The 21,645-nt window shown below is 44.4% G+C and overlaps 2 protein-coding genes across 3 annotated transcripts in view; one reads left to right on the forward strand and one right to left on the reverse strand.

Moving 5' to 3' along the window:
- Positions 1 to 19,475, reverse strand: part of TRIM72 (tripartite motif containing 72) — a 69,666-nt gene extending 50,191 nt beyond the window's left edge. The window contains exon 1 of one of the 2 annotated variants that reach the window (XM_053694309.1): positions 19,342 to 19,475. The gene's annotated coding sequence lies outside the window, so the exon portion shown is untranslated. The remainder of the gene's footprint in view (positions 1 to 19,341) is intronic. The other variant, XM_053694308.1, reaches the window with a different exon arrangement.
- Positions 1 to 21,645, forward strand: part of PYCARD (PYD and CARD domain containing) — a 64,806-nt gene that overhangs the window by 18,391 nt on the left and 24,770 nt on the right. The gene's annotated exons all lie outside the window — the stretch shown is intronic.

Here is a 21,645-nt window from a genome sequence, read left to right on the forward strand (position 1 = left end):
TGAGTGAGATACAGACACAATGAGTGAGATACAGACACAGTGAGTGAGATACAGACACAGTGAGTGAGATACAGACACAGTGAGTGAGATACAGACACAGTGAGTGAGATAGAGACACAGTGAGTGAGATACAGACAGAGTGAGTGAGATAGAGACACAGTGAGTGAGATAGAGACATAATGAGTGAGATACATACACAGTGAGTGAGATACAGACACAGTGAGTGAGATAGAGACACAGTGAGTGAGATACAGACACAGTGAGTGAGATAGAGACACAGTGAGTGAGATAGAGACACAGTGAGTGAGATAGAGACACAGTGAGTGAGATAGAGACACAGTGAGTGAGATAGAGACACAGTGAGTGAGATACAGACACAGTGAGTGAGATACAGACACAGTGAGTGAGATACAGACACAGTGAGTGAGATAGAGACACAGTGAGTGAGATACAGACATAATGAGTGAGATACATACACAGTGAGTGAGATACAGACACAGTGAGTGAGATAGAGACACAGTGAGTGAGATACAGACACAGTGAGTGAGATACAGACACAGTGAGTGAGATAGAGACACAGTGAGTGAGATAGAGACACAGTGAGTGAGATACAGACACAGTGAGTGAGATAGAGACACAGTGAGTGAGATAGAGACACAGTGAGTGAGATACAGACACAATGAGTGAGATACAGACACAGTGAGTGAGATACAGACACAGTGAGTGAGATACAGACACAGTGAGTGAGATACAGCTACATTGAGTGAATGACAGTGATGGAGATACAGCTACATTGAGTGAATGACAGTGAGTGAGATACAGACTCAATGAGTGAGATAGAGACACAGTGAGTGAGATACAGACACAATGAGTGAGATAGAGACACAGTGAGTGAGATAGAGACACAATGAGTGACATACAGACACAGTGAGTGAGATACAGACACAGTGAGTGAGATACAGACACAGTGAGATACAGACACAGTGAGTGAGATAGAGACACAGTGAGTGAGATACAGACACAGTGAGTGAGATACAGACACAATGAGTGAGATACAGACACAATGAGTGAGATACAGACACAGTGAGTGAGATAGAGACACAGTGAGTGAGATAGAGACACAATGAGTGAGATAGAGGCACAATGAGTGACATACAGACACAGTGAGTGAGATACAGATACAGTGAGTGAGATACAGAAACAGTGAGTGAGATGGAGACACAGTGAGTGAGATACAGACACAGTGAGTGAGATACAGATACAGTGAGTGAGATACAGACACAGTGAGTGAGATACAGACACAGTGAGTGAGATACAGACACAGTGAGTGAGATACAGACACAGTTAGTGAGATACAGACACAGTGAGTGAGATAGAGACACAGTGAGTGAGATACAGACACAGTGAGTGAGATACAGACACAATGAGTGAGATACAGACACAATGAGTGAGATAGAGACACAGATAGTGAGATAGAGACACAGTGAGTGAGATACAGACACAATGAGTGAGATAGAGGCACAATGAGTGACATACAGACACAGTGAGTGAGATACAGACACAGTGAGTGAGATACAGACACAGTGAGTGAGATACAGACACAGTGAGTGAGATACAGACACAGTGAGTGAGATACAGACACAGTGAGTGAGATACAGACACAATGAGTGAGATACAGACACAATGAGTGAGATATAGACACAGTGAGTGAGATAGAGACACAGTGAGTGAGATAGAGACACAATGAGTGAGATAGAGGCACAATGAGTGACATACAGACACAGTGAGTGAGATACAGACACAGTGAGTGAGATACAGACACAGTGAGTGAGATGGAGACACAGTGAGTGAGATACAGACACAGTGAGTGAGATGGAGACACAGTGAGTGAGATACAGACACAGTGAGTGAGATACAGACACAGTGAGTGAGATACAGACACAGTGAGTGAGATACAGACACAGTGAGTAACATACAGACACAATGAGTGAGATACAGACACAATGAGTGAGATACAGACACAGTGAGTGAGATACAGACACAGTGAGTGAGATACAGACACAATGAGTGAGATACAGACACAGTGAGTGAGATACAGACACAATGAGTGAGATAGAGACACAGTGAGTGAGATAGAGACACAGTGAGTGAGATAGAGACACAGTGAGTGAGATACAGACACAGTGAGTGAGATACAGACACAGTGAGTGAGATACAGACACAGTGAGTGAGTGACACAGTTAGTGAGATACAGACACAGTGAGTGAGATACAGACACAGTGAGTGAGATACAGACACAGTGAGTGAGATACAGACACAGTGAGTAAGATAAAGACACAGTGAGTGAGATACAGTTAAAGTGAGTGAGATACAGACACAGTGAGTGAGATACAGACACAGTGAGTGAGATAGAGACACAGTGAGTGAGATACAGACACAGTGAGTGAGATACAGACACAATGAGTGACATAGAGACACAGTGAGTGAGATACAGACATAATGAGTGAGATACAGACACAGTGAGTGAGATACAGACACAGTGAGTGAGATAGAGACACAGTGAGTGAGATACAGACACAGTGAGTGAGATAGAGACACAGTGAAAGCTTGACACAGTTAGTGAGTACAGACACAGTGAGTGAGTGACACAGTTAGTGAGATACAGACACAGTGAGTGAGATACAGTACACAGTGAGATGGAGTGACACAGTTAGTGAGATACAGACACAGTGAGTGAGATACAGACACAGTGAGTGAGATACAGACACAGTGAGTGAGATACAGACACCGGGAGTGAGTGACAAGTGAGTGAGTGCACAGTTAGTGAGATACGACACAGTGAGTGAGATAAGACGCAGAGAAGTGAGTGACACAGTGATAGATACAGTCACAGTGAGGGAGATACAGACACTAGTGAGTGAGATACAGACACAGTGAGTGAGATAGAGACACAGTGAGTGAGATACAGACACCATGAGTGAGATACAGACACAGTGAGTGAGATAGAGACACAGTGAGTGAGATACAGACAGAGTGAGTAAGATAGAGACACAATGAGTGACATACAGACACAGTGAGTGAGATACAGACACAGTGAGTGAGATACAGACACAGTGAGTGAGATACAGACACAGTGAGTGAATGAGTGAGATACAGACACAATGAGTGAGATACAGACACAATGAGTGAGATACAGACACAATGAGTGAGATAGAGACACAGTGAGTGAGATACAGACACACTGAGTGAGATACAGACACAGTTAGTGAGATACAGACACAATGAGTGAGATACAGACACAATGAGTGAGATACAGACACAATGAGTGAGATACAGTCACAGTGAGTGAGATAGAGACACAGTGAGTGAGATATAGACACAGTGAGTGAGATACAGACACAGTTAGTGAGATACAGACACAGTGAGTGAGATACAGACACAATGAGTGAGATACAGACACAGTGAGTGAGATACAGACACAGTGAGTGAGTGACACAGTTAGTGAGATACAGTCACAGTGAGGGAGATACAGACACAGTAAGTGAGATACAGACACAGTGAGTGAGATACAGACACAGTGAGTGAGTGACACAGTTAGTGAGATACAGTCACAGTGAGGGAGATACAGACACAGTGAGTGAGATACAGACACAGTGAGTGAGATACAGACACAGTGAATGAGATACAGTCACAGTGAGTAAGATACAGACACAGTGAGTGAGATAGAGTGAGTGAGATAGAGACACAGTGAGTGAGATACAGATACAGTGAGTGAGATACAGACACAGTGAGTAAGATACAGACACAGTGAGTAAGATACAGACACAGTGAATGAGATACAGTCACAGTGAGTAAGATACAGACACAGTGAGTGAGATACAGTGAGTGAGATAGAGACACAGTGAGTGAGATAGAGACACAGTGAGATACAGATACAGTGAGTGAGATAGAGACACAGTGAGTGAGATAGAGACACAGTGAGTGAGTGAATGACACAGTGAGTGAGTGAATGACACAGTTAGAGAGATACAGACACAGTGAGTGAGATACAGACACAGACACAGTGAGTGAGATACAGACACAGTGAGTGAGATACAGACACAGTTAGAGAGATACAGACACAATGAGTGAGATACAGACACAATGAGTGAGATACAGACACAATGAGTGAGATACAGACACAATGAGTGAGATACAGAGACAGTGAGTGAGATACAGACACAGTGAGTGAGATACAGACACAATGAGTGAGATACAGACACAATGAGTGAGATACAGACACAATGAGTGAGATACAGAGACAGTGAGTGAGATACAGACACAGTGAGTGAGTGACACAGTTAGTGAGATACAGTCACAGTGAGTGAGATACAGACAGTGAGTGAGATACAGACACAGTGAGTGAGATACAGACACAGTGAGTGAGATAGAGACACAGTGAGTGAGATAGAGACACAGTGAGTGAGATAGAGACACAATGAGTAAGATAGAGACACATTGAGTGAGATATAGATACAGTGAGTGAGATAGAGACACAGTGAGTGAGATACAGACACAGTGAGTGAGATAGAGACACAGTGAGTGAGATAGAGACACAGTGAGTGAGATAGAGACACAATGAGTGAGATACAGACACAATGAGTGAGATACAGACACAGTGAGTGAGTGACACAGTTAATGAGATACAGACACAGTGAGTGAGATACAGACACAATGAGTGAGATAGAGGCACAATGAGTGAGATACAGACACAGTGAGTGAGATACAGACACAGTGAGTAAGATAGAGACACAGTGAGTGAGATACAGACACAGTGAGTGAGATACAGACACAGTGAGTGAGATACAGACACAGTGAATGAGATACAGACACAGTGAGTGAGATACAGACACAGTGAGTGAGATACAGACACAGTGAGTGAGATAGAGACACAGTGAGTGAGATAGAGACACAGTGAGTGAGATACAGACACAGTGAGTGAGATACAGACACAGTGAGTGAGATACAGACACAGTGAGTGAGATACAGACACAGTGAGTGAGATACAGACACAGTGAGTGAGATACAGACACAGTGAGTGAGACAGAGACACAGTGAGTGAGGTAGAGACACAGTGAGTGAGATAGAGACACAGTGAGTAAGATAGAGACACAATGAGTGACATACAGACACAGTGAGTGAGATACAGACACAGTGAGTGAGATAGAGACACAGTGAGTGAGATAGAGACACAGTGAGTAAGATAGAGACACAATGAGTGACATACAGACACAGTGAGTGAGATACAGACACAGTGAGTGAGATACAGACACAGTGAGTGAGATACAGACACAGTGAGTGAGACACAGACACAATGAGTGAGATACAGACACAATGAGTGAAATAGAGACACAGTGAGTGAGATACAGACACACTGAGTGAGATACAGACACAGTTAGTGAGATACAGACACAATGAGTGAGATACAGACACAATGAGTGAGATACAGACACAATGAGTGAGATACAGTCACAGTGAGTGAGATAGAGACACAGTGAGTGAGATATAGACACAGTGAGTGAGATACAGACACAGTGAGTGAGATACAGACACAATGAGTGAGATACAGACACAGTGAGTGAAATACAGACACAGTGAGTGAGTGACACAGTTAGTGAGATACAGTCACAGTGAGGGAGATACAGACACAGTAAGTGAGATACAGACACAGTGAGTGAGATACAGACACAGTGAGTGAGTGACACAGTTAGTGAGATACAGTCACAGTGAGGGAGATACAGACACAGTGAGTGAGATACAGACACAGTGAGTGAGATAGAGACACAGTGAGTGAGATACAGACACAGTGAGTGAGATACAGACACAGTGAGTGAGATAGAGACACAGTGAGTGAGATACAGACAGAGTGAGTGAGATAGAGACACAGTGAGTGAGATACAGACACAGTGAGTGAGATACAGACACAATGAGTGAGATACAGACACAATGAGTGAGATACAGACACAGTGAGTGAGATACAGACACAGTGAGTGAGTGACACAGTTAATGAGATACAGACACAGTGAGTGAGATACAGACACAATGAGTGAGATAGAGGCACAATGAGTGACATACAGACACAGTGAGTGAGATACAGACACAGTGAGTGAGATAGAGACACAATGAGTGACATACAGACACAGTGAGTGAGATACAGACACAGTGAGTGAGATACAGACACAGTGAGTGAGATACAGACACAATGAGTGAGATAGAGACACAGTGAGTGAGATACAGACACAGTGAGTGAGATACAGACACAGTTAGTGAGATACAGACACAATGAGTGAGATACAGACACAGTGAGTGAGATAGAGACACAATGAGTGAGATATAGACACAGTGAGTGAGATAGAGACACAATGAGTGACATACAGACACAGTGAGTGAGATACAGACACAATGAGTGAGATACAGACACAGTGAGTGATATACAGACACAATGAGTGAGATACAGACACAATGAGTGAGATACAGACACAGTGAGTGAGATAGAGACACAATGAGTGAGATACAGACACAGTGAGTGAGATAGAGACACAGTGAGTGAGATAGAGACACAGTGAGTGAGATAGAGACACAATGAGTGAGATACAGACACAGTGAGTGAGATAGAGACACAGTGAGTGAGATAGAGACACAGTGAGTGAGATACAGACACAGTGAGTGAGATACAGACACAGTTAGTGAGATACAGACACAGTGAGTGAGATACAGACACAATGAGTGAGATACAGACACAGTGAGTGAGATACAGACACAGTGAGTGAGTGACACAGTTAGTGAGATACAGTCACAGTGAGGGAGATACAGACACAGTAAGTGAGATACAGACACAGTGAGTGAGATACAGACACAGTGAGTGAGATACAGACACAGTGAGTGAGATATAGATACAGTGAGTGAGATAGAGACACAGTGAGTGAGATACAGACACAATGAGTGAGATACAGACACAATGAGTGAGATACAGACACAGTGAGTGAGTGACACAGTGAGTGAGATACAGTCACAGTGAGTGAGATACAGACACAGTGAGTAAGATACAGACACAGTGAATGAGATACAGACACAGTGAGTGAGTGACACAGTGAGTGAGATAGAGACACAGTGAGTGAGATACAGATACAGTGAGTGAGATACAGACACAGTGAGTGAGATACAGACACAGTGAGTAAGATACAGACACAGTGAGTGAGATACAGTCACAGTGAGTGAGATACAGACACAGTGAGTGAGTGACACAGTGAGTGAGTGACACAGTGAGTGAGATACAGACACAGTGAGTGAGTGACACAGTTAGTGAGATACAGTCACAGTGAGTGAGATACAGACACAGTGAGTGAGTGACACAGTGAGTGAGTGACACAGTGAGTGAGATACAGACACAGTGAGTGAGTGACACAGTTAGTGAGATACAGTCACAGTGAGTGAGATACAGACACAGTGAGTGAGATACAGACACAGTGAGTGAGATACAGACACAGTGAGTGAGATACAGACACAATGAGTGAGATACAGACACAGTGAGTGAGTGACACAGTGAGTGAGATACAGCCACAGTGAGTGAGATACAGTCACAGTGAGTGAGATGCAGACACATTGAGTGAGATACAGACACAGTGAGTGAGATAGAGACACAGTGAATGAGTGACACAGTTAGTGAGATACAGACACAGTGAGTGAGTGACACAGTTAGTGAGATACAGACACAGTGAGTGAGATACAGACACAGTGAATGAGTGACACAGTTAGTGAGATACAGACACAGTGAGTGAGATACAGACACAGTGAGTGAGATACAGACACAGTGAGTGAGATACAGACACAGTGAGTGAGTGACACAGTGAGTGAGTGACACAGTTAGTGAGATACAGACACAGTGAGTGAGATACAGACGCAGTGAGTGAGTGACACAGTGAGTGAGATACAGACACAGTGAGTGAGATAGAGACACAGTGAGTGAGATACAGACACAGTGAGTGAGATAGAGACACAGTGAGTGAGATACAGACACAGTGAGTGAGATAGAGACACAGTGAGTGAGATACAGACACAGTGAGTGAGATAGAGACACAGTGAGTGAGATACAGACACAGTGAGTGAGATACAGACACAGTGAGTGAGATACAGACACAGTGAGTGAGATATAGACACAGTGAGTGAGATACAGACACAGTGAGTGAGATAGAGACACAGTGAGAGAGATAGAGACACAGTGAGTAAGATAGAGACACAATGAGTGACATACAGACACAGTGAGTGAGATACAGACACAGTGAGTGAGATACAGACACAGTGAGTGAGACACAGACACAATGAGTGAGATACAGACACAATGAGTGAGATAGAGACACAGTGAGTGAGATACAGACACACTGAGTGAGATACAGACACAGTTAGTGAGATACAGACACAATGAGTGAGATACAGACACAATGAGTGAGATACAGACACAATGAGTGAGATACAGTCACAGTGAGTGAGATAGAGACACAGTGAGTGAGATATAGACACAGTGAGTGAGATACAGACACAGTTAGTGAGATACAGACACAGTGAGTGAGATACAGACACAATGAGTGAGATACAGACACAGTGAGTGAGATACAGACACAGTGAGTGAGTGACACAGTTAGTGAGATACAGTCACAGTGAGGGAGATACAGACACAGTAAGTGAGATACAGACACAGTGAGTGAGATACAGACACAGTGAGTGAGTGACACAGTTAGTGAGATACAGTCACAGTGAGAGAGATACAGACACAGTGAGTGAGATACAGACACAGTGAGTGAGATAGAGACACAGTGAGTGAGATACAGACACAGTGAGTGAGATACAGACACAGTGAGTGAGATAGAGACACAGTGAGTGAGATACAGACAGAGTGAGTAAGATAGAGACACAATGAGTGACATACAGACACAGTGAGTGAGATACAGACACAGTGAGTGAGATACAGACACAGTGAGTGAGACACAGACACAATGAGTGAGATACAGACACAATGAGTGAGATACAGACACAATGAGTGAGATACAGACACAATGAGTGAGATAGAGACACAGTGAGTGAGATACAGACACACTGAGTGAGATACAGACACAGTTAGTGAGATACAGACACAATGAGTGAGATACAGACACAATGAGTGAGATACAGACACAATGAGTGAGATACAGTCACAGTGAGTGAGATAGAGACACAGTGAGTGAGATATAGACACAGTGAGTGAGATACAGACACAGTTAGTGAGATACAGACACAGTGAGTGAGATACAGACACAATGAGTGAGATACAGACACAGTGAGTGAGATACAGACACAGTGAGTGAGTGACACAGTTAGTGAGATACAGTCACAGTGAGGGAGATACAGACAGAGTGAGTGAGATAGAGACACAGTGAGTGAGATACAGACACAGTGAGTGAGATACAGACACAATGAGTGAGATACAGACACAATGAGTGAGATACAGACACAGTGAGTGAGATACAGACACAGTGAGTGAGTGACACAGTTAATGAGATACAGACACAGTGAGTGAGATACAGACACAATGAGTGAGATAGAGGCACAATGAGTGACATACAGACACAGTGAGTGAGATACAGACACAGTGAGTGAGATAGAGACACAATGAGTGACATACAGACACAGTGAGTGAGATACAGACACAGTGAGTGAGATACAGACACAGTGAGTGAGATAAAGACACAATGAGTGAGATACAGACACAATGAGTGAGATAGAGACACAGTGAGTGAGATACAGACACAGTGAGTGAGATACAGACACAGTTAGTGAGATACAGACACAATGAGTGAGATACAGACACAGTGAGTGAGATAGAGACACAATGAGTGAGATATAGACACAGTGAGTGAGATAGAGACACAATGAGTGACATACAGACACAGTGAGTGAGATACAGACACAATGAGTGAGATACAGACACAGTGAGTGATATACAGACACAATGAGTGAGATACAGACACAATGAGTGAGATACAGACACAGTGAGTGAGATAGAGACACAATGAGTGAGATACAGACACAGTGAGTGAGATAGAGACACAGTGAGTGAGATAGAGACACAGTGAGTGAGATACAGACACAGTGAGTGAGATAGAGACACAGTGAGTGAGATAGAGACACAGTGAGTGAGATACAGACACAGTGAGTGAGATACAGACACAGTTAGTGAGATACAGACACAGTGAGTGAGATACAGACACAATGAGTGAGATACAGACACAGTGAGTGAGATACAGACACAGTGAGTGAGTGACACAGTTAGTGAGATACAGTCACAGTGAGGGAGATACAGACACAGTAAGTGAGATACAGACACAGTGAGTGAGATACAGACACAGTGAGTGAGATATAGATACAGTGAGTGAGATAGAGACACAGTGAGTGAGATACAGACACAATGAGTGAGATACAGACACAATGAGTGAGATACAGACACAGTGAGTGAGTGACACAGTTAGTGAGATACAGTCACAGTGAGTGAGATACAGACACAGTGAGTGAGATACAGACACAGTGAGTAAGATACAGACACAGTGAATGAGATACAGACACAGTGAGTGAGTGACACAGTGAGTGAGATAGAGACACAGTGAGTGAGATACAGATACAGTGAGTGAGATACAGACACAGTGAGTGAGATACAGACACAGTGAGTAAGATACAGACACAGTGAGTGAGATACAGTCACAGTGAGTGAGATACAGACACAGTGAGTGAGATACAGACACAGTGAGTGAGATACAGACACAGTGAGTTAGATACAGACACAGTGAGTGAGTGACACAGTTAGTGAGATACAGATACAGTGAGTGAGATACAGACACAGTGAGTGAGTGACACAGTTAGTGAGATACAGTCACAGTGAGTGAGATACAGACACAGTGAGTGAGATACAGACACAGTGAGTGAGATACAGACACAGTGAGTGAGATACAGACACAATGAGTGAGATACAGACACAGTGAGTGAGTGACACAGTGAGTGAGATACAGCCACAGTGAGTGAGATACAGTCACAGTGAGTGAGATGCAGACACATTAAGTGAGATACAGACACAGTGAGTGAGATAGAGACACAGTGAATGAGTGACACAGTTAGTGAGATACAGACACAGTGAGTGAGTGACACAGTTAGTGAGATACAGACACAGTGAGTGAGATACAGACACAGTGAATGAGTGACACAGTTAGTGAGATACAGACACAGTGAGTGAGATACAGACACAGTGAGTGAGATACAGACACAGTGAGTGAGATACAGACACAGTGAGTGAGATACAGACACAGTGAGTGAGATACAGACACAGTGAGTGAGTGACACAGTGAGTGAGTGACACAGTTAGTGAGATACAGACACAGTGAGTGAGATACAGACGCAGTGAGTGAGTGACACAGTGAGTGAGATACAGACACAGTGAGTGAGATACAGACACAGTGAGTGAGATACAGACACAGTGAGTGAGATAGAGACACAGTGAGTGAGATACAGACACAGTGAGTGAGATAGAGACACAGTGAGTGAGATACAGACACAGTGAGTGAGATACAGACACAGTGAGTGAGATACAGACACAGTGAGTGAGATACAGACACAGTGAGTGAGATACAGACACAGTGAGTGAGATAGAGACACAGTGAGTGAGATACAGACACAGTGAGTGAGATACAGACACAGTGAGTGAGATACAGACACAGTGAATGAGATACAGACACAGTGAGTGAGATACAGACGCAGTGAGTGAGATACAGACACAGTGAGTGAGATACAGACACAGTGAGTGAGATAGAGACACAGTGAGTGAGATACAGACAGAGTGAGTGAGATAGAGACACAGTGAGTGAGATACAGACACAGTGAGTGAGATACAGACACAATGAGTGAGATACAGACACAGTGAGTGAGATACAGACACAGTGAGTGAGATAGAGACACAGTGAGTGAGATACAGACACAGTGAGTGAGATACAGACACAGTGAGTGAGATAGAGACACAGTGAGTGAGATACAGACACAGTGAGTGAGATAGAGACACAGTGAGTGAGATACAGACACAGTGAGTGAGATACAGACGCAGTGAGTGAGATACAGACACAGTGAGTGAGATACAGACACAGTGAGTGAGATACAGACACAGTGAGTGAGATACAGACACAGTGAGTGAGATACAGACACAGTGAGTGAGATACAGACGCAGTGAGTGAGATACAGACGCAGTGAGTGAGATACAGACACAGTGAGTGAGATACAGACACAGTGAGTGAGATAGAGACACAGTGAGTGAGATACAGACACAGTGAGTGAGATACAGACACAGTGAGTGAGATACAGACACAGTGAGTGAGATACAGACACAGTGAGTGAGATACAGACACAGTGAGTGAGATACAGATGCAGTGAGTGAGATACAGACACAGTGAGTGAGATACAGACACAGTGAGTGAGATACAGACACAGTGAGTGAGATACAGACACAGTGAGTGAGATACAGACGCAGTGAGTGAGATACAGACACAGTGAGTGAGATACAGACACAGTGAGTGAGTGACACAGTGAGTGAGATACAGACACAGTGAGTGAGATACAGACACAATGAGTGAGATACAGACACAGTGAGTGAGATACAGACACAGTGAGTGAGATACAGACACAGTGAGTGAGATACAGACACAGTGAGTGAGATACAGACGCAGTGAGTGAGATACAGACGCAGTGAGTGAGATACAGACACAGTGAGTGAGATACAGACACAGTGAGTGAGATAGAGACACAGTGAGTGAGATACAGACACAGTGAGTGAGATACAGACACAGTGAGTGAGATACAGACACAGTGAGTGAGATACAGACACAGTGAGTGAGATACAGATGCAGTGAGTGAGATACAGACACAGTGAGTGAGATACAGACACAGTGAGTGAGATACAGACACAGTGAGTGAGATACAGACACAGTGAGTGAGATACAGACGCAGTGAGTGAGATACAGACACAGTGAGTGAGATACAGACACAGTGAGTGAGTGACACAGTGAGTGAGATACAGACACAGTGAGTGAGATACAGACACAATGAGTGAGATACAGACACAGTGAGTGAGATACAGACACAGTGAGTGAGTGACACAGTGAGTGAGATACAGACACAGTGAGTGAGATACAGACGCAGTGAGTGAGATACAGACACAGTGAGTGAGATACAGACACAGTGAGTGAGTGACACAGTGAGTGAGATACAGACACAGTGAGTGAGATACAGACACAGTGAGTGAGATACAGACACAGTGAGTGAGATACAGACACAGTGAGTGAGATAGAGACACAGTGAGTGAGATACAGACACAGTGAGTGAGATAGAGACACAGTGAGTGAGATAGAGACACAGTGAGTGAGATACAGACACAATGAGTGAGATACAGACACAGTGAGTGAGATAGAGACACAATGAGTGAGATACAGACACAGTGAGTGAGATAGAGACACAGTGAGTGAGATAGAGACACAGTGAGTGAGATACAGACACAATGAGTGAGATACAGACACAATGAGTGAGATACAGACACAATGAGTGAGATACAGACACAATGAGTGAGATAGAGACACAATGAGTGAGATACAGACACAGTGAGTGAGATAGAGACACAGTGAGTGAGATAGAGACACAGTGAGTGAGATACAGACACAATGAGTGAGATACAGACACAGTGAGTGAGTGACACAGTGAGTGAGTGACACAGTGAGTGAGATAGAGACACAGTGAGTGAGATACAGACACAGTGAGTGAGATACAGACACAGTGAGTGAGATAGAGACACAGTGAGTGAGATACAGACACAGTGAGTGAGATACAGACACAGTGAGTGAGATAGAGACACAGTGAGTGAGATACAGACACAGTGAGTGAGATACAGACACAGTGAGTGAGATAGAGACACAGTGAGTGAGATACAGACACAGTGAGTGAGATACAGACACAGTGAGTGAGATAGAGACACAGTGAGTGAGATAGAGACACAGTGAGTGAGATACAGACACAGTGAGTGAGATACAGACGCAGTGAGTGAGATACAGACACAGTGAGTGAGATACAGACACAGTGAGTGAGATACAGACACAGTGAGTGAGATACAGACACAGTGAGTGAGATACAGACACAGTGAGTGAGATACAGACACAGTGAGTGAGATACAGACGCAGTGAGTGAGATACAGACACAGTGAGTGAGATACAGACACAGTGAGTGAGATACAGACACAGTGAGTGAGATACAGACACAGTGAGTGAGATAGAGACACAGTGAGTGAGATACAGACACAGTGAGTGAGATACAGACACAGTGAGTGAGATACAGACACAGTGAGTGAGATACAGATGCAGTGAGTGAGATACAGATGCAGTGAGTGAGATACAGACACAGTGAGTGAGATACAGACACAGTGAGTGAGATACAGACACAGTGAGTGAGATACAGACACAGTGAGTGAGATACAGACACAGTGAGTGAGATACAGACACAGTGAGTGAGTGACACAGTGAGTGAGATACAGACACAGTGAGTGAGATACAGACACAATGAGTGAGATACAGACACAGTGAGTGAGATACAGACACAGTGAGTGAGTGACACAGTGAGTGAGATACAGACACAGTGAGTGAGATACAGACGCAGTGAGTGAGATACAGACACAGTGAGTGAGATACAGACACAGTGAGTGAGTGACACAGTGAGTGAGATACAGACACAGTGAGTGAGATACAGACACAGTGAGTGAGATACAGACACAGTGAGTGAGATACAGACACAGTGAGTGAGATAGAGACACAGTGAGTGAGATACAGACACAGTGAGTGAGATAGAGACACAGTGAGTGAGATAGAGACACAGTGAGTGAGATACAGACACAATGAGTGAGATACAGACACAGTGAGTGAGATAGAGACACAATGAGTGAGATACAGACACAGTGAGTGAGATAGAGACACAGTGAGTGAGATAGAGACACAGTGAGTGAGATACAGACACAATGAGTGAGATACAGACACAATGAGTGAGATACAGACACAGTGAGTGAGATAGAGACACAATGAGTGAGATACAGACACAGTGAGTGAGATAGAGACACAGTGAGTGAGATAGAGACACAGTGAGTGAGATACAGACACAATGAGTGAGATACAGACACAGTGAGTGTGGCAAACCTAGCCACTTCTGGACTATAACGTAAGAAAGGTTGTCTGTGACAGACCCTTCGGTCAGGACTGAAAGTGTTAACTTTATTTTCTAACCACAAGTGGCTGGCTCCAGCTACAATCTAATTAATGCTTAGCATTCTATTGTTTGATCACCCCCAGAGAGAAACGCCTAAGTGATAAGGAGAGTCAAGAGTGTCCTGTGGTTGAAGTGTTTAAGTAATATAATCCTATTGTATCATGTCAAGGGCGTTTCTCCCTTTTATCTAATGTACAACATTCTTTCCACCCCCATCTGGGGGGGGGGGGTCAAAAACCTGTATAAATCTGTATGCTGCCTTCAAATAAAGTGTTATTCTGTTTAAAACCTGAAAACTGGCTGGGTTGTGAACTGCTGATTCCCTATGCAGGACATTGTTCCCTGGTGTTAACCCTTGGTATCCGGTTGGTACCGTTACAATTGGTGGCAAGCGACGGAATGAACCTTATCGCCCAGAAGAGCAACTACACAAGCCAGTAACCTCAGGAAGAGGGGGATTACTACAATACTGACTAAGATGGAAGGAGTACCAGGGACCGAAGTGAATGGAGATGGATTATTCTAAGCTAAAGAGACAAACGTAAAAGGAACTGCTAGAAGCCAGGGGAAAGATAGGCAGCAGCAAACCCAAGGCTATATTAATTGCTGAGCTGATGGAGGGAGACAGAGCTCGCAGCGCTACGCCTCCAGCAGCCATGGAGGAGACCCTATACCAGAGGGAAATGAGGACCAGGCTGGAATTTTTACCCCAACCTGTACCACGGGATATGCTATCCGTGGTAATGGCAGATGTGCAGGAGTACGTGATGGCACACAGTCCGCGGAATGCATCCTCCCGAGCAGAATCCATTTTGGACGCACTCAGCAACCCAGTAAGACCCAAAATCCCATACCATGCATTTAAAATGTTTTGTGAGGAGAAGGATGAGATTGATGGGTATTTACAGGATTTTGAGAGACTGTGCGAGTTACATAATTTGGAGCAGTCCGTATGGGTGCCGGTGCTAGCAGGCAAGCTAGCCGGTAGGGCAGCGGAAGCGTATCGCGCTGTACCCAGGGAGGACAGCAAGGATTACGCTAAAGTGAAGAGAGCGATCTTGGAAAGATATGCCATTACCTCAGAGGCATACCGGCGCAAGTTTAGAGGCCTGCGCAAGCCAGAAAGAGATTCCCATGCAGAGTGGGCCCACAAGCTGGATCAAGCATCTCAGGGGTGGATACAGGCCAGCCAAGCTACCACCATGGAAGAATTGCGACAACTGATGCTGTTGGAGCAATTCTTTAACGGCTTGTCCCCAGAAGCCCAAGAATGGGTGAGAGATCGAAAACCCCTCACCTTAACCGAAGCAGCCAGATTAGCAGACCAGCATTTTGATGCCAGGAGGCACCATGGACTACATCCTAACAACGGACGGGCTAATATACAATGCCACACCTGCAAGCAGTGGGGACATATGGCACGTGAGTGCACCCAAAATCAGAGCAGACAAGCTTGGAACCAGGTCAGACAGAACCTGGCCCCAAGGGCGGCTGCTCACCATTACCAAACGGAGCCAGCCGCTCATGAGGTGTTGAGCACCCAAGCCGAGGAACCCCTGGGAATTCTGCATGAGGTGATGTCGGTCCAGGGACTTCGGGATTCGGGAGCTACTTTAACCCTGATAGCTCCCCATTTGGTGCCGGATACAGCACCCACTGGCGGATCCGTGGCAGTACGAGGGGCAGGGGGAGCAGTATACCGATTGCCCACTGCTAGAGTGGAGTACAGACCCCCAGTCACCCCAGCAGCTGCCAGTTACCAACCCCCGGCGCACCGCTATACCACACGGCCTCCGGCCACGAACTACCCTCAGAGAGCCCGGTTCAATTCGCGGGGCTACTCACAACCTATTCGGTGCTTTGGATGTAAGCAACTAGGGCACAAAAGACCAGAGTGTCACCTAAATGCAGCGAATCAAGCACAGTCCTGGAGAAGACCCGCTGGCGGAATCCCACATAATCCTCAGCCTGTGGCCCGCTACGTAGAGGCGCCAGAATGCTGGGGCAGCCTACATGAAGCAGACCCCGTGCAAGCTGCCCACCGGAATAACCGGCAACGGGTTAAAGTGAATGGGAAGGAGGTCAGTTGTCTACGGGATACTGGTGCTACCATGACCTTGCTTCAAGAGAACTTGGTGCCTGAGAAACAGCACACTGGAGACACTGTGGCTGTGAGGGTAGCAGGGGGCACTGTGTTCCGCCTACCTGTTGCCAGGGTACATTTGGATTGGGGAGTGGGCGCTAGACTTGTGAATGTGGGGGTCAAGAAGGACTTACCTGCTGATGTTCTCCTTGGAAATGACTTGGCCCCCCTTTTTTCTGCCTATGCTCCCATGGATCCCGCTAATGTTAACCCTGTGACTACCCAAGCCCAGTCCCTCCGGGAAGAGACGCTTCCATGTTTGGGGTGGGGGCAGTACTGAGCCAAGTTGGAGCAGATGGCGGAGAACACCCCGTAGCTTACTTGAGCCGAAAGTTGTTGCCCCGGACATCCCCAAGCCGATCCGTTGGGATCAGACTGTGTATGCCGGCTTGGTTCTGGGGGAGCATTGTGGCAAACCTAGCCACTTCTGGACTATAACGTAAGAAAGGTTGTCTGTGACAGACCCTTCGGTCAGGACTGAAAGTGTTAACTTTATTTTCTAACCACAAGTGGCTGGCTCCAGCTACAATCTAATTAATGCTTAGCATTCTATTGTTTGATCACCCCCAGAGAGAAACGCCTAAGTGATAAGGAGAGTCAAGAGTGTCCTGTGGTTGAAGTGTTTAAGTAATATAATCCTATTGTATCATGTCAAGGGCGTTTCTCCCTTTTATCTAATGTACAACATTCTTTCCACCCCCATCTGGGGGGGGGGGGTCAAAAACCTGTATAAATCTGTATGCTGCCTTCAAATAAAGTGTTATTCTGTTTAAAACCTGAAAACTGGCTGGGTTGTGAACTGCTGATTCCCTATGCAGGACATTGTTCCCTGGTGTTAACCCTTGGTATCCGGTTGGTACCGTTACAGTGAGTGAGTGACACAGTGAGTGAGTGACACAGTGAGTGAGATAGAGACACAGTGAGTGAGATACAGACACAGTGAGTGAGATACAGACACAGTGAGTGAGATAGAGACACAGTGAGTGAGATACAGACACAGTGAGTGAGATACAGACACAGTGAGTGAGATACAGACACAGTGAGTAAGATACAGACACAGTGAGTGAGATACAGACACAGTGAGTGAGATACAGACACAGTGAGTGAGATACAGACACAGTGAGTGAGATACAGACACAGTGAGTGAGATACAGACACAGTGAGTGAGATACAGACACAGTGAGTGAGATACAGACACAGTGAGTGAGATAGAGACACAGTGAGTGAGATACAGACACAGTTAGTGAGATACAGACACAGTGAGTGAGATACAGACACAGTGAGTGAGATAGAGACACAGTGAGTGAGATAGAGACACAGTGAGTGAGATAGAGACACAGTGAGTGAGATACAGACACAATGAGTGAGATACAGACACAGTGAGTGAGATAGAGACACAATGAGTGAGATACAGACACAGTGAGTGAGATACAGACACAGTGAGTGAGATAGAGACACAGTGAGTGAGATAGAGACACAGTGAGTGAGATACAGACACAATGAGTGAGATACAGACACAGTGAGTGAGATACAGACACAGTGAGTGAGTGACACAGTGAGTGAGATACAGACACAGTGAGTGAGATACAGACACAGTGAGTGAGATACAGACACAGTGAGTGAGATACAGACACAGTGAGTGAGATACAGACACAGTGAGTGAGATACAGACACAGTGAGTGAGTGACACAGTTAGTCAGATATAGATACAGTGAGTGGCCTGTCTGTGAGACCCATTGTGTTATACAGCACCCCATAAGGTATATAGAAAGGCACCTGAGTCAGGCAGTGACAGAGAATGAGAATGGTGCACAGTGTGAGATAAAATGAGACAATTTAGACAGAGAAAGACTGACCTGTATATGCTGGAGAGCTCTGTATAAGTGCACAAGCCCAGATCACTCCCTGGCTTCCCCCTCACCCAGGGTACCCCCCCATGTGTCAGTCTATTTCTAACTCAGATATCAGTCCTGGAACAGCTGAGGACCATGGAATGCAGAGAGTGTCAGCTGTCACATTTCAGTGCGGGCACGTCTGTGCAGTGTGTGAGGGTACAATAGGAGTACACCCGGGTCTGTTTTAGAGACAAAAATATTATATGTTTTAGCCAATAAGGAATATCTCAACATTAGTGCTGTAACGTAACAATATATTCTAGTGCAAGAATAAAATACTTGTTGTTTTTGCAAGGCCAGTGATTGGTGGATACGCGAGTATGCTCCCTAACCATGTCCTGCACAAGAGCTACAATGTTTTTTACTGAAGCCGTGTGTTGGCTTTATGGGGTTAAAGGGACACTGAACCCAAAATGTTTATTTCATGATTCAGATAGAGCAGGCAATTTAAGCAACTTTCTAATTTACTCATATTATCAATTTTTCTTTGTTCTCTTGCTATCTTTATATGAAAAAGAAGGCATCTAAGCTTTTTTCTTGGTTCAGAACTCTGGACAGCAGTTTTTGATTGGTGGATTAATTTATCCACCAATCAGCAAGGACAACCTAGGTTGTTCACCAAAAATGGGCCGGCATCTAAACTTACATTCTTGCATTTCAAATAAAGATACCAAGAGAATAAAGAACATTTGATAATAGGAGTAAATTAGAAAGTTGCTTAAAATGTCATGCTCTATCTGAATCACAAAAGAAAAAATTTGGGTTCAGTGTCCCTTTAAACACATACTGAATTTACACTGGCGGCGCTAATTATAAGTGACTGGCCAGTTGCTAAATAAGATAACACAATCAGTGCATACACACGTATGTCTACAATCAGTGCATACACACGTATGTCTACAATTAGTGCATACACACGTATGTCTACAATCAGTGCATACACACGTATGTCTACAATCAGTGCATACACACGTATGTCTACAATCAGTGCATACACACGTATGTCTACAATCAGTGCATATACACGTATGTCTACAATCAGTGCATACACACGTATGTCTACAATCAGTGCATACACACGTATGTCTACAATCAGTGCATATACACGTATGTCTACAATCAGTGCATATACACGTATGTCTACAATCAGTGCATATACACGTATGTCTACAATCAGTGCATACACACGTATGTCTACAATCAGTGCATACACACGTATGTCTACAATCAGTGCATACACACGTATATGTCTACAATCAGTGCATACACACGTATGTCTACAATCAGTGCATACACACGTATGTCTACAATCAGTGCATACACACGTATATGTCTACAATCAGTGCATATACACGTATGTCTACAATCAGTGCATACACACGAATGTCTACAATCAGTGCATATACACGTATGTCTACAATCAGTGCATATACACGTATGTCTACAATCAGTGCATATACACGTATGTCTACAATCAGTGCATACACACGTATGTCTACAATCAGTGCATACACACGTATGTCTACAATTAGTGCATACACACGTATGTCTACAATCAGTGCATACACACGTATGTCTACAATCAGTGCATACACACGTATGTCTACAATCAGTGCATATACACGTATGTCTACAATCAGTGCATACACACGTATGTCTACAATCAGTGCATATACACGTATGTCTACAATCAGTGCATATACACGTATGTCTACAATCAGTGCATACACACGTATGTCTACAATCAGTGCATACACACGTATGTCTACAATCAGTGCATACACACGTATGTCTACAATCAGTGCATACACACGTATGTCTACAATCAGTGCATACACACGTATGTCTACAATCAGTGCATACACACGTATGTCTACAATCAGTGCATACACACTTATGTCTACAATCAGTGCATATACACGTATTTCTACAATCAGTGCATACACACGTATGTCTACAATCAGTGCATACACACGTATGTGTACAATCAGTGCATATACACGCATTTCTACAATCAGTGCATACACACGTATGTCTACAATTAGTGCATACACACGTATGTCTACAATCAGTGCATACACACGTATATGTCTACAATCAGTGCATACACACGTATGTCTACAATCAGTGCATACACATGTATGTCTACAATCAGTGCATACACACGTATGTCTACAATCAGTGCATACACACGTATGTCTACAATCACTGCATATACACGTATGTCTACAATCAGTGCATACACACTATGTCTACAATTAGTGC

This window comes from Bombina bombina, chromosome 11 (assembly GCF_027579735.1).
Source record: "Bombina bombina isolate aBomBom1 chromosome 11, aBomBom1.pri, whole genome shotgun sequence".
Lineage (NCBI taxonomy): Eukaryota > Metazoa > Chordata > Amphibia > Anura > Bombinatoridae > Bombina > Bombina bombina.